This window comes from Egretta garzetta, unplaced genomic scaffold (assembly GCF_000687185.1).
Source record: "Egretta garzetta isolate BGI_Z169 unplaced genomic scaffold, ASM68718v1 scaffold15, whole genome shotgun sequence".
Classification (NCBI taxonomy): Eukaryota; Metazoa; Chordata; class Aves; order Pelecaniformes; family Ardeidae; genus Egretta; species Egretta garzetta.
Window position 1 is genome coordinate 4,452,629 of NW_009259798.1, and position 13,202 is coordinate 4,465,830.

Here is a 13,202-nt window from a genome sequence, read left to right on the forward strand (position 1 = left end):
CAACCCTCTTGTTTCTACCAGAACAGCCTCTGTGAGCACGGACATTCACTACGGAGCTCTCCTCTTGATTAATATGTGCACCCCTGCTGGAAGTTTTTTGAGAGTGCTTACCATCAAAGAGGCTCTAAACTAGCTGTTGTGCTGAGGTGCCCAGCTGATGGGAGAGAAAAGCTGTAGAGTGTCACTTCAAGGTGACAGATAGCTATGGCCAGCTGAAGCCACTGCCTCCTTACTGTGCGCACATCCTTACCCGCCTCCCAGCAGGCCACTCAGCATTTCCGTCCTGTTTCACCAAACCAATTAAACCAATTAACTTGTAACTGCTTTTGTGCCTCTCACATCATACATATGGTTCTACAACTATTCCACAATGCTCAATGAGTCCCTGGGGTTTAGTTTGTTTGACGGTTCTGTCAGGGCTTGCCTGTGACGAGACCCATCAGTACGTTGGCCACACAATCTCTCCATATTGCCTGAAGCGTGCACATTGCATACAGAGCATCATTCCCGCCTTGGCAGGCAAGTCTGATGCTCTCTACATACAGCAGGTGGCACTTACAGCAGCATCATAATAATAATAATAAAAAAAATAGTCACAGAAAACTTTGTAGTACAGGTGAGTTCAGAGTGCAGGCAGAGATGTGGTGGCATCGAATAGCCACAAAGATCCCCGAAGATGCCAGTGGCCTTTTTTAGCTGCTTTCATCTCCAACATCAGGACCAAAGTCCTTCCTGCCATGTTTTTCAATGCTTCCACTCATACATATTTTTAAAAAAAACCTAATCTGTAGAATTATGTTCCTATAAACATAGTAGTGTGACTGTTTCAGAGCCTACTTTGTCTGTTTAAAACTAATTATTTCTGTCATTTCCAGCAGAAAGCCTGAATTCTGCGAATGCTTTTGATAGGATCCCTTTCCATTTAACAATAAAAATTTACCAGTAAGGAGCCAAATGCTGAACTGTGAGTTCTTTGCCACACAAATTCTAATTGCTCTTGGTAATTCATTCACCTACACCAGCAGGCTGACACTGCAGGCGCAGCAGGGGAGACGGTGGTGTTTATGGGTGCTTGATCCACACCCGTCTTCTCTGTCTTCTGTGACTCTTTCCAAAAAAAAAAAAGGCATACCCCCCAGGCAATATCTGCTAATCTAATGTTTCTGGGGTTTGAAGATGCAAAAGGGGATGTTCAATACACATGCCCTTCTTTTCTTGCAAATGCTGAACTTTTGAATCCTGTATTTACCACATTGTGCGGAGTTGCTCCCACAGATAAGCCACTGTACTGCACATAGGAATATATAGAGGAATCACTACTCTCCACAATTAGTAAGGGGCTCAGTTTGGCCTCAGAAAGGTTCACTAATATTAACTAGATGGTTTTCAATACATTCCAGCTATGCTGTTCTGTACTGGGATAGAAATATAGGCAATACACTAAAACTTGCAGAGCTTCTCCTTTGTAAAGCAATAATTAGAATTAATTTTAGAATACTTAATTAAATAATTGTCCAGGTCTTGTGTCCACTCTACTGGACAGTGCTTTAAAGAAAAAAGAAGATGTTGTTGAAGCAGAGAAAGTTCTAGTGGATGCAAGCTGACACTGTTAAGCCTTATTACCAGAGGGGAAGCAAATCACGCACTCCATCCTTCTGAAAACAAAATTAATTTCAGTGAATAAATATTGACTCAAAAAGCAGCCAGATAGATCCATCCAGTCAGAAAAGCACACAGCTCCAACTTTCCGCTCAAAATGGAGTTCACAGGAATAGCAAGGCAATCCGTGCCGTTCTCTCTCCTCCGGCCTGCGACCACCCCTCCTTGGGAGCGGCCACCCATCGCTAGTGGCAGAGCTCCATGCACCCTCTGAGCCACGCTGTGCTCACATTCGCAGCCTTGGCTAAAGCCCTCCAACCTGACCAATGTGTTCAGCCTTCAGGAACAACCACACACTAAACCTACCAAGACTTTTGCAGCAGAGGCCTCCCATCCAAGGCCACTGGAAGGCTTTTGCAGGAGTCTCAGAATGCCAAGAAAACTGTCACTTGTCAAAAATTGTGCTTCTGGACCTCTAATTCTATTTAAGTGTGTATATAGGTACATATACAAAACACAGAATACAGATTTCCAATTATTCATATATCCCAGTTGCATACCCCAAACCTATAAAACTCATATATTAGCCATATTTTGTAGACAGTTTTCAGGTTTTCTCCTCTCCACAAAAAAGTTCATAGGCTATCTTTAGTAAGACTTGTTCAGAACACTTTTTTTTTCTGTTGGGTTGCACTGATACACAGATGAAGAGGCTGTGACCACAAAACTGTGTCTGTGAGGCAGGAAACACACACCCAAACCGGTAAAAAACATGCAGTATTGTGTCCTTGAGGTGCTGCATCTTTTTACAGGTCACTGGGAAACATGAGAAGAGAACCAAGCTGGGCTTGCAGATCCCAGGTTGTTTTGTGGGTTGGAAGAGAGCAGTAACATTTTTTCTATTTGCTTAGTGAAAACTTCTGAGTTGGAAATGCAGAGACATTTGCCCGTGCACACCTTTACAGCAGCTGTAAAACCTGAGTGATGCTGAAGCTGTTAACACTGCCTACATTTCAGCCGGTTCCAGCGTTTTGTTTCAATGTTTGCGGGAATACAGAAATACATGTTGCTATAAATAGCAACTAACTACACGTTGAATGTTCAGAAATGCCAGAGCTTATCTCTGCATAAGTCAGTGGACACAAAGGGTTTTTTCAGCTGCCAGCCCCAGGCACGATGAATATCAAATGACGTGCATGGGCAATATTAGAGACCAATTTTTAATGTTTTTATCTGACCTAATAAAAAACACTTTACTGTGTTAAAAGCCATTAAGAATCTCACTAAAAACAGTAAGGGAAAAATTGTTAATTCAAAATCATATCATCATTCCAGCAGGTGGAGAAAAGCAAACTGGAAAATACCCAAAACTTTACTAAGTCTTAACTTCATGTTAAGAACAATGGAAACTGATCCTTCAGACTGCCTCACTTTTTTTTTTTTAGAGCACACAGAATACAATTTCTTCATGTAAATTACAAATTAATTCAGTCTTTTTTACAGTTGATAAAGAAAAAAAAAATCTGCAAATTCATAAACATTCCCAAAACCAGGAGACTGGAGTTCTGTCCTGTCTTAAATACTTTTGCAGAGCTGAGCAGAAACAAATTCTAACCGAACCAAATGAATAATTGTAATAAAGTTTTTTCTATCATTGATAATATCTTATTTGGGTAATTTTTATAATGTAATGTTGACATAAAAGTAACCAAAATAATTCATTTTGTAAAGTCATTTTGAAATAAAGCTTATATTTCATTTGAAGCTATTTTAAAAGATTATTTGAAAGAGTCACTGAAACAACTATTTTCAATGAAAAGTTTCTATTTCAATGAATTAGTATTGCATGCTAAGGTAAAAATGTGGTTCAGCTAGCTAGCTTCATCTGGCATCTTTCTAGATTTCAAAAAACTTCTACCAAGACATCTTAAAACTCCCAGATTCCCAGACTGTTCCTCTCTGTTGCTTTCCTTTATAACTTGATTCTTCAAAGTTTGACACTGGGGTTTTTATGGTGTGGGGTTTTTTTTTTCCTTTTTGTTTGACCGGCAAAAAAATTCTTCTTCTAGCTATAACTTGCCTTTCATGTTACTGGCACTTCAAATTGTGTGTGCAGTTGTATGCTTGTTTAGACACATAGTATCATTTTACTAAATTACAAAATTAGTTACAAATAAAACATAATAGGTTATTATTATTTTTATAGTGTCAGCATTTATTTTGCATTTCATTTTGTGTGAATAATAAAACGAATAAGCATAGCCAAATCAAAGCCATTGCATTACAGTACCATAGCTTTTGCCAGCAATAATAAAACGGGCGTTAATCCACCAGACTTTTACCAGTAGCAACTAGGCAGGACCTAAGTAAAAGAAGATTGATTTTCTCCTTGAATCCTCCCTGGTCATTTCTCTTCATTAGACATTCAGATTCCACTGTGATGAGGGGCATAAAACTAAGACAGATTTGCAGACAGAAAGATCACTATATTATTCAATACAATCTCTGCTCAAATCCCCATCTCAAGGTAATATGGACTTTACTTTCAGGAACTTGGAGGTATTTTTGTGAAGGTACATAAGAGGTTTGGCAGCCCAGCTTCTACTTGTCTACAGTAAGTTGTTTAAACGTTTTATTTAAAGAAATTGGTTTATTTTTCAGGTTTCCTGAAAGACAGAGGAAGAACCAGAGAAATCTAAATATGCTTAGATTGTAAGAAATAATTGGACTGAGTATGAGCTATCAACTTAAGCATGTAATTGCAAAGATAACAAGAAAGCACAACTAATGAGATGAGATTACTGAATAGTCATAGCTGACTTATATTCTCATCCCAGGCAAAGGGACTGGACTTGCAAGCAGACAAGCAGTTTCAAACTAATTAAATGCTTGTGATATCAGCTGCAAGGTTGCGTCTCCAAACCAACAGCTTTTTTACTAGCATCCAGCAAACCGCTAATAAGAATCAGGAATGAAACAGCTGGGGGCTGCAGAATCGTGTTGCCATGGAAACCACTGCAGGTGCGTGGTCCAAGGAATAATAAACCCCAGATTTTTAGAGTTTATAAAAAAAAAAAAAATAAGGAAGAAAGGAAAAGAAGACACAGAGTGAAATAAATATCACAAACCAAGGGCATTGCAAACACTTTTGAAAGGAAGACAGAATAGTATTGTTAAATGTGATCTGTCAGACAGAACATTGCAGGGGACAAAGGGATTTAGCTGAAAGATATCTTGGTGTATAAGTATGCCAGAAAAAGGAAGAAGAAAACAGAACTAAATGAAAGAAAAATACAAACACCAGAGGGCACTGAAACAGAAATAAAATCTATTACAGGTCACTGAGTTCAGAAGAAACAACAGAAGAAAAAGAACAGTTCAGAAATTGATGTGGGAATCAGGACCTCTTGGATTGCCTAACATACTTCAAGTTCTCTTGTGCCAAAAATCATTTGAACATCAAATCTCCACTCATATAACACATGGGCCAGCCTTTCCCAGAATAAGAGCTCGTTCATCTATGTACAGCACAATGTAAGTCGAGTAGATTCGATTTTCAAAGGTATTTAGAGTCCTGAAACTGTAGCTGGTGGGATTTGCTCAGCTCCCAAACAGGCTGAGCGCTTAATTCACATCCACCTCAATGGAACCGAGCTACCTCATGCCCACCTTGCCTGCCTGAGGACTAATGGCACCCCTAATTTTCCCTGTGGTGAAGTGAGGGGGATGTGTAGCTCTAAGATCGACTCAACAAACCTGGATTTGAGTTGGGTTTTTCTCTCTTAAGTAACTCTATACAACACATTATCAATTACATTTTTATTAAGACTACATACATCCATGAAGATTCCTATTTGCAGGGTTTATGAGTAAAAAGAAAAATGCTGTCCATAGATGATGTAGAGTGATCTCCCTCCAGGCTCACAGTTCTCATGCAAAAAGAGGAGGAGAAGTCTCAGAAGATCATGATGGTTGCAATCCCATTCGTGGTGGTGGTTTCTCCACACGATGGCCACGTACCGTCCTGTGATCCATTTACCTTCACTGAGCAAGGAGAGGTAGGTTAGAGAGGTGGAAGATTCAGTTATCAACACTGATGACAAGGTCTGTGATACTAGAAAGAGTCCTCTGTTGACTTTTCTGACTGTGCTGGGGGGTGAGGGGCGAGGGGCGTAGAAAGGCAGTTTTATAAAGCACCTTAAGGGCAAATCCAGGGACGAGACAACAGTTATGGTTCACTGACATGGTGATGACCTAGAGAATGGTAAGAGAGAGGCTTTGGAGGAAAAATACAAGTTACTACATGGGGGACTAAAGACCAGGCACTCCATGACAGAATCCCCCATTAATAGATAAAGAGCCAGAAGGTGAAATCATAATGCAAAACAGAAAAATTAGATGAACTCATTAAAACCTGTGCACCTTCAAATTAAGAACTGAACAGAGGATGGCAAAAGTCAAACAGGAAAATATTTTGACCAGATCCAAACAAAGAGAGTACCCTTTAAACAGTTCACCATGAAAGAAATCAGGGAGGAGACAGACGTTTCAAGGAACAACAGACCAGTAAGGCTAGTGCTTGTATCACACAAATTGCACAACTGAAACTGTTAAAAATAATGTAGTTAATAGACCCACAGATACATATCAAGTATTGGGAAAGATTACAGTATCTGACTAAATACCAGAGTTTTACTTATGTTGTTAAATTGAATTACACCCCAAGATTGTTCATTTTTCTCTTAGGAAGAACAGGATGATTTCTTCACATACAGATATCTGTGCAGTAGATATCTAATGCTGGGTGCCATGAATACACCATGAAGAGAGGCCATGCCTCAAAAATCTGTTAGTATTCTTTCCAAGAGTCAAAAAGTGTATGGACATAGAGATTTGGCTGAGGTAATCAATTCAGATTCCCAAAAAAACAGAAGATACAAGAAAGCAAATTGTCTGATCAATTAGATGGAAAAAGTGGAGGGAAATTAAAAAAAAAAAAAAAAAAAAAAAAGAAAAAGGAAAATAGAGGGCTTGAGTAAGTGGTCAGTTATCCCAATACAGGGGTTGATCTTTGCAGTCTAGGAACTTATGCTAGGAAACTTATTGTACCCTGAATGATCTAGGCAAGATCATCATAACAAGGCAGAACTGCAGAATTTTTTGAGTACTAAAATCCTGAATGCGAAAAGCTGCAGGAGAATTCTTGTAATACTGAGCAACTGGTGATATAATGGCAAGTAAAACTGAGTTCTGAGAAATATGAATCAATGTATCCATTCATAGTGCTGGACTGTGACTTAGATATTACTAATCAGGAAGAAGATTACATTAGGGAACAAAAGAAATGGTAATTTGCTTCAACCAAGCTGACCAAAAAACAACAACAACAACAAAAATAGGAAAACAGAGAAAACCCACGTGCAGAGCTATGCATTTCTGTGCGTGACAGAGGCAAGAAGAAGATTGGTGTGGTAGCGAAGAAGAGGGGAGCAAAACCAAGCAAGACACATAACAGACAATTAACTTTGTAAGACAAAAAACCCCAACAAATATAACATTAATTGGCAAAGGAAAGTAAATAACAGGCGATGAGCACTAAAATCTTCAGTGCCTTTTTGCTCCAATTTTCCTAAGAAAAATTAAATGTGACTAGATACTCAACGCAATTCGCATTTGTAACTGTCAATAGGAAAATAAGCCAAAACAATTAAAGACTTTGTAAAAGATAAGTAAGTGAGATACAGTCAAGGCAGCTAAGCCTCATGAAAATTTACACTATGTATTTTAAGAAACAAGCCGAAGCAACCTCCAAATCATTAATTATTATCTTCAAGAGGTCAAGGAAGGCAAGAGATATTGCAGAGTAAAGAAGTACTTACCTTTAAATGAAACGAAGTAAAAATACATCAGTCACTAAGGAACTGAAGATCAAACTCTGATATCTGAAAGAAAGTGGAAAAAATATGAAACAATTGCTTTGTAAGCTAGTAGATGATACTAACATGACAAGTAATATAAAAATGGATAGTCTAAAACACATGGTGTCACACTAATCAAATTTACTTCCCTGACAGGGCTACCAGACTTGTGGGAAGAAGTTTAACATATGCATCTTGCCTTTAGTAAAGCTTCTGGCATTTGACATTTACACAGGAAAATTAAGGATATATCATTTAGGTGAAGTTAACATTAAATGCCTGCACAACCAATTGAAAATAAGAAAACAAGTTCATAGAATGGTTATTAACAGTCACTTTTAGCCTGGAAAGGTGGGAAATGAAATGGAAGATCTGTCATACGTTTTGAATTATACTCTGAATTTCCACTAGTGATATGGCTGATAGAGCAGAAACAATTTGTGGATGCTGCAAGTGCCTTAAAGATTCTCAAGGACATGGTTAAAGCCTTTTATCAAAGAAATGCCATGAAATTTAACCAAAAAGATGGTACACCTGAAAAAGAAGCATTGAGGTTTTAAATATAAAAAAAGGAGAATAACTGTTTACACAACACCACTGCAGAAGTGTAACTGGGGTTAGAGTAAACCACAAACAAAATGAGTTGAAAACATGAATACAGAGCAAAAGTCATTCTGGACTGAAAGTAAAGGAGCATTGCGTGAAGGTCATGAAAAGTAGATATTCCATTCTGCAAAGTATGGACAAGGCCATAACTATGGTAAAACATTTCAAATAAAATTTGACAAATCAAGGAGAAACCAAAGGAGGTGTTCTAAAAAGTAAGGGGGGAGGGGGGAAGGGGAGAGACAGAAAAAAACAAAAAAATAATTATATTTGTTTAAACTAGAGAATATTTTTTTAAATGCTTTTCAGATATAAAACATTGTAATAATGAAGGCGGCAATATTGAGGTATTCTGCAATATGCTAACAGTTAACTTGAGAGAGGGATATTTTTCTACTACACTTTTTAGGAAAATTAAACACAACAAAGCTTTTCAACATGGTGACAGTTAAGTACTAGGACTAATTATCTGTGGAGAATACCTAGCACGGCTTCTAATTTGGCCTCTATTATTGTCAAATCACTGCTTGAAACAGAGTGGCAGGGTAAATACCCAAGAATGCGGTGCCTAGTTTCTGTCTGTTGTCACTGGGTTGATCTTCTCAGGGTTGAAGATGTTTGACCTGGTTTCTCTTTGGGTAACGACTGGGATGAAAAAGGATTGATCTCTGCAGGGAATTTATTTGTGCTATATATTTGCAATTGCTTACTTACAAGAGGCTGTAAGAGATATTTTTAAAATAACAAACTTTAAGGGAAAGAATTGGCTATTTGCTGAATGCATCAGACTTTGAGTTCTTCCCACGTTAACTCTGAAAATAGCACAGCAGCAGAGTGGTAGTAGATACCGCGTGCCACTTCCTCCAGAGTTAAAAAGGGCACTGTTTTTCCAAGGTTTTGCATTCTAGATAGCAGATTCCATTACCTCAACTAAGCATTTTGCACTGTTATGTCAAATAAGATACCAGAATATCCATGAAAATTTGGATTTGAAGTCAGAGAAAATAGTATCTCCAAGTCCAGGTGTAGCTATGAGGAAAAGGCTCAATTAGCAAAGACAGATGTATCTTAGAGTTCATGATGCGTAAGAATAAAGTGATACTTAACAAAACTTAGACTGAGCTAGAATTTTTAAAAGGTATTACATAGGAGAAGGTTTTTCCCACATTTTGAAAAAACAAATGAGGCAAAACAAAGGGAAGTGCTGTGCACTGGAAATTGGGGCTACGGTTTCTAGCAAGATGATAATGATGATGAATATTGGGGGGGAAGGTAGGATAGTGGACAGGATTACAGAAATGGAAACGTACACATCTGAAGCAGGGCAAAACCCCAAGGAACTCCCTGCCCACAGGTCAAGGGGCTTCACGTTCTGCATTGCAGAAATATGACAGGACTAAACAATGTGGGCTTGTGTGTTCAGTATCAAGGTTTTCCAAGAAATCTCTCCCACATTTCCTGTTAGGGAGAAGCCTTTATATTAGGTGTCTACAAAAAGAGAATCTTCTCAGGGTTGAAGATGTTTGACCTGGTTTCTCTTTGGGTAACGACTGGGATGAAAAAGGATTGATCTCTGCAGGGAATTTATTTGTGCTATATATTTGCAATTGCTTACTTACAAGAGGCTGTAAGAGATATTTTTAAAATAACAAACTTTAAGAGAAAGAATTGGCTATTTGCTGAATGCATCAGACTTTGAGTTCTTCCCACGTTAACTCTGAAAATAGCACAGCAGCAGAGTGGTAGTAGATACCGCGTGCCACTTCCTCCAGAGTTAAAAAGGGCACTGTTTTTCCAAGGTTTTGCATTCTAGATAGCAGATTCCATTACCTCAACTAAGCATTTTGCACTGTTATGTCAAATAAGATACCAGAATATCCATGAAAATTTGGATTTGAAGTCAGAGAAAATAGTATCTCCAAGTCCAGGTGTAGCTATGAAGAAAAGGCTCAATTAGCAAAGACAGATGTATCTTAGAGTTCATGATGCGTAAGAATAAAGTGATACTTAACAAAACTTAGACTGAGCTAGAATTTTTAAAAGGTATTACATAGGAGAAGGTTTTTCCCACATTTTGAAAAAACAAATGAGGCAAAACAAAGGGAAGTGCTGTGCACTGGAAATTGGGCTACGGTTTCTAGCAAGATGATAATGATGATGAATATTGGGGGGGAAGGTAGGATAGCGGACAGGATTACAGAAATGGAAACGTACACATCTGAAGCAGGGCAAAACCCCAAGGAACTCCCTGCCCACAGGTCAAGGGGCTTCACGTTCTGCATTGCAGAAATATGACACGACTAAACAATGTGGGCTTGTGTGTTCAGTATCAAGGTTTTCCAAGAAATCTCTCCCACATTTCCTGTTAGGGAGAAGCCTTTATATTAGGTGTCTACAAAAAGAGAACAAGTAACAAAAAGAAACAAACAAACAAAAAAAACCAGGCATGTTCGTTTTGGCTTCCATAGTGGACAGGACTTTATAATATTTTATAACAGGCACAATCTGATACTGGGTGCCCTTTCTGCCTGCATTTTAGGAAACCAACAAGGTTGGAAGCCACCTAATCATAATAGCTTGAAGGGACATGAACCAATAAGCCACATCAGTAGCCCAAAAGAAAAAATCTAAACCTAAAGCATGGCCTGATCCTCTGTCCAAGGCCCCCCAACTCTGGCCCAGCTGAAAAATCCCAGTGGAGAAATCTCACTAGTAGTCAACGTGTCCTTTGAAAGCCCCCTGGAGCCCCACTATAATGGGAGCTCTAGGCTTTGTGTCTTTCCTAACCCTGCTCTTGACGACCAGCGTACTCAAGGGCCTGTCTGCGCCTCAGCCATGGATCCTCAGGTGCTCCAAATGAAAATGTTCTCCAGGAATAACTCTTTCTGCTGCCTGCCTCTTCCCTGGGGAGCCTCTCCTAGGCTCCCTTCCAGCCCCAGGGCCAGGCTCAGGGTGAAAGAGGGAGATCAGGTATTTCAGTGCTGTATCGCTGGGCTGTGGGCTTTGGGACCCGAGCCTCTCTCCCTCCCGCTGAGGCTCAGTGCTCTGCCTAGGACCATTCAGACCTGCAACTTCAGACTTACAGAAATCACCAGATCTAGGTGGGAAATTACAGGTCAGGACAGTGTATTGTTAACCTGTACCTGTCCACAGGAACAGCAGACACTATGTGCATCGTTTAAAAGGGCTTTAACTCATCTTTTCACTGGCAACCTACATGCAGAAGGTTGGACAAGCCCTATCACTGCAAACAGGTTAAGAAAAAGCACCGTATCGTTCCAGGCCAGACAGAAATCATTGCCAAATCAAAGCACAGAGCTAGTGCATCTGTGTGATGTTGTCTAATTATTGGCAGATATATTATTTCGCAGTATTCTCCCAGGCCGAGCCATAAAAGATTCACAAACACACTTTAGGATACAAGCCATGAATTCATAGCACTGGGGTCTGAAGCAATTTTCATTTTATTCTAAACATCTGTAAAAAAGATTTTTGCTGCTATACACAGGGATCTCTATGGCATTTACATATCACAGATTCTGATGCACTTCTATCACCATCTTGTCTCCCTCTTGCAAAAAATTAGAACAGCTTTAGCTAAGTAATCGAGCAGTAAAACATTAGCATCTATTGGGCTTTTAAATCCTTTTAGCCAAATGAATAGATTAATTAAAAATATTAGAAGTTCAGAAAAGTAACAGGTTTTGGTAAGCAGTCTGGAGCTGTAAAAACAGCCACTGGAACATTCAAAATAAGAAAAGTCAGTAAAAATCTAAGCATGTCTGGAAGTAACTTAAACAGGAAAACCAGGCTACATTTTTCCACTTAGTTTTCAATAAAAAATAGCTGGAATAGCTGTAAACAGACCTACTTACTTGCATTCTTTCAGGGCCATGTTTGAAGCCCTCATATGATCTACACTGATGCTGTTTAAAAGGCAAAGCAGAACAACCAAGATAGGTACCCATAAATGAAGTAACCACATGATCATTCAGAAATTAAATGTAATCTTTACACAAAAATAATTTACCCTGTCTAATCCATCTGCTCTCTTCTTTATGGTCTAACTTCTTAAAAAGAGATAAAAAGGCGAGCCAAAGGGCCTGTTCTTTATTCTGGGGCATCTTTGAAGGGAACATCCAGGATCTGGCTGAGGGCTGCCCTAAAAGAGAGGAGCAGGCTGGCCAAGTAGCAAAGTCTCTGGACACCTCTGGACAGCTGCCTTCTTTTCACTCGTAAACTCTACAAATAGGAAGCTACCGATATAAGTGCAGTCTTAGTAAAAATAGCATCGGTAAGGTATTCTATAGAGTCACTGGAAAGAGAGAACACGATTGAAATCTTGGTTGGTTCAGTCAATCTTAGAGCTACATACCCTCTTCACTAAACTGTAGGATTAAGTTCCTCCTAAGAGGATGCTTCCAAAAGTGACTACCAAAAATTTGTTTATAAACTTACAGTTACAGTTTTGATACAAAGACTTTGGCTCACTTCAGTTCACTTAATTTTTGGTAACGTCAGAAGCTGCGACTCTACACCCCTGGGGCTACAGGAGTAGTAACAACTGTTAAAATTCTCCAGGCTGATGAGGAAAAATCTTGGCAGACTGCAAGAGAACAAGCAACCACAAGTGTAGAGAACTGTTACTGAATGCGGCTTGTCTCGACATTGCCACTGTACCACCGCTTCCCACCACTCAGAAGATCCTGCCCTCACGGTCTGCAGACAAACACCACCATGCACCTGCGCAAGGCCCAAGGCACGGAAAAGGTAGAAGGCGTCCTAAGGAGAGAGCACGTACGCAAGTGCAACCTGCGCATGACCAAGGGACCCCAATCCTTATAAAAGGAGGGTGTGCGCTCCAGTAGGGGGGCTCTTTCCCATCTTCATCCATCCCCCTCGGACCTCTTGGAACCCACCTCGACGAAGCCAGCATCGTGTGGACTGAACCTGGAGTAGCAGACGGGGGCGCTGGAACACCACTGGACCCGGGGTGGTGGCAGCTAGTCCTGTCTTTCTCTCTCTTTCTCTCTCTCTTTCACCCCGTCCTCCTGGACGTAAACCGGCTCCCTTTCTAGC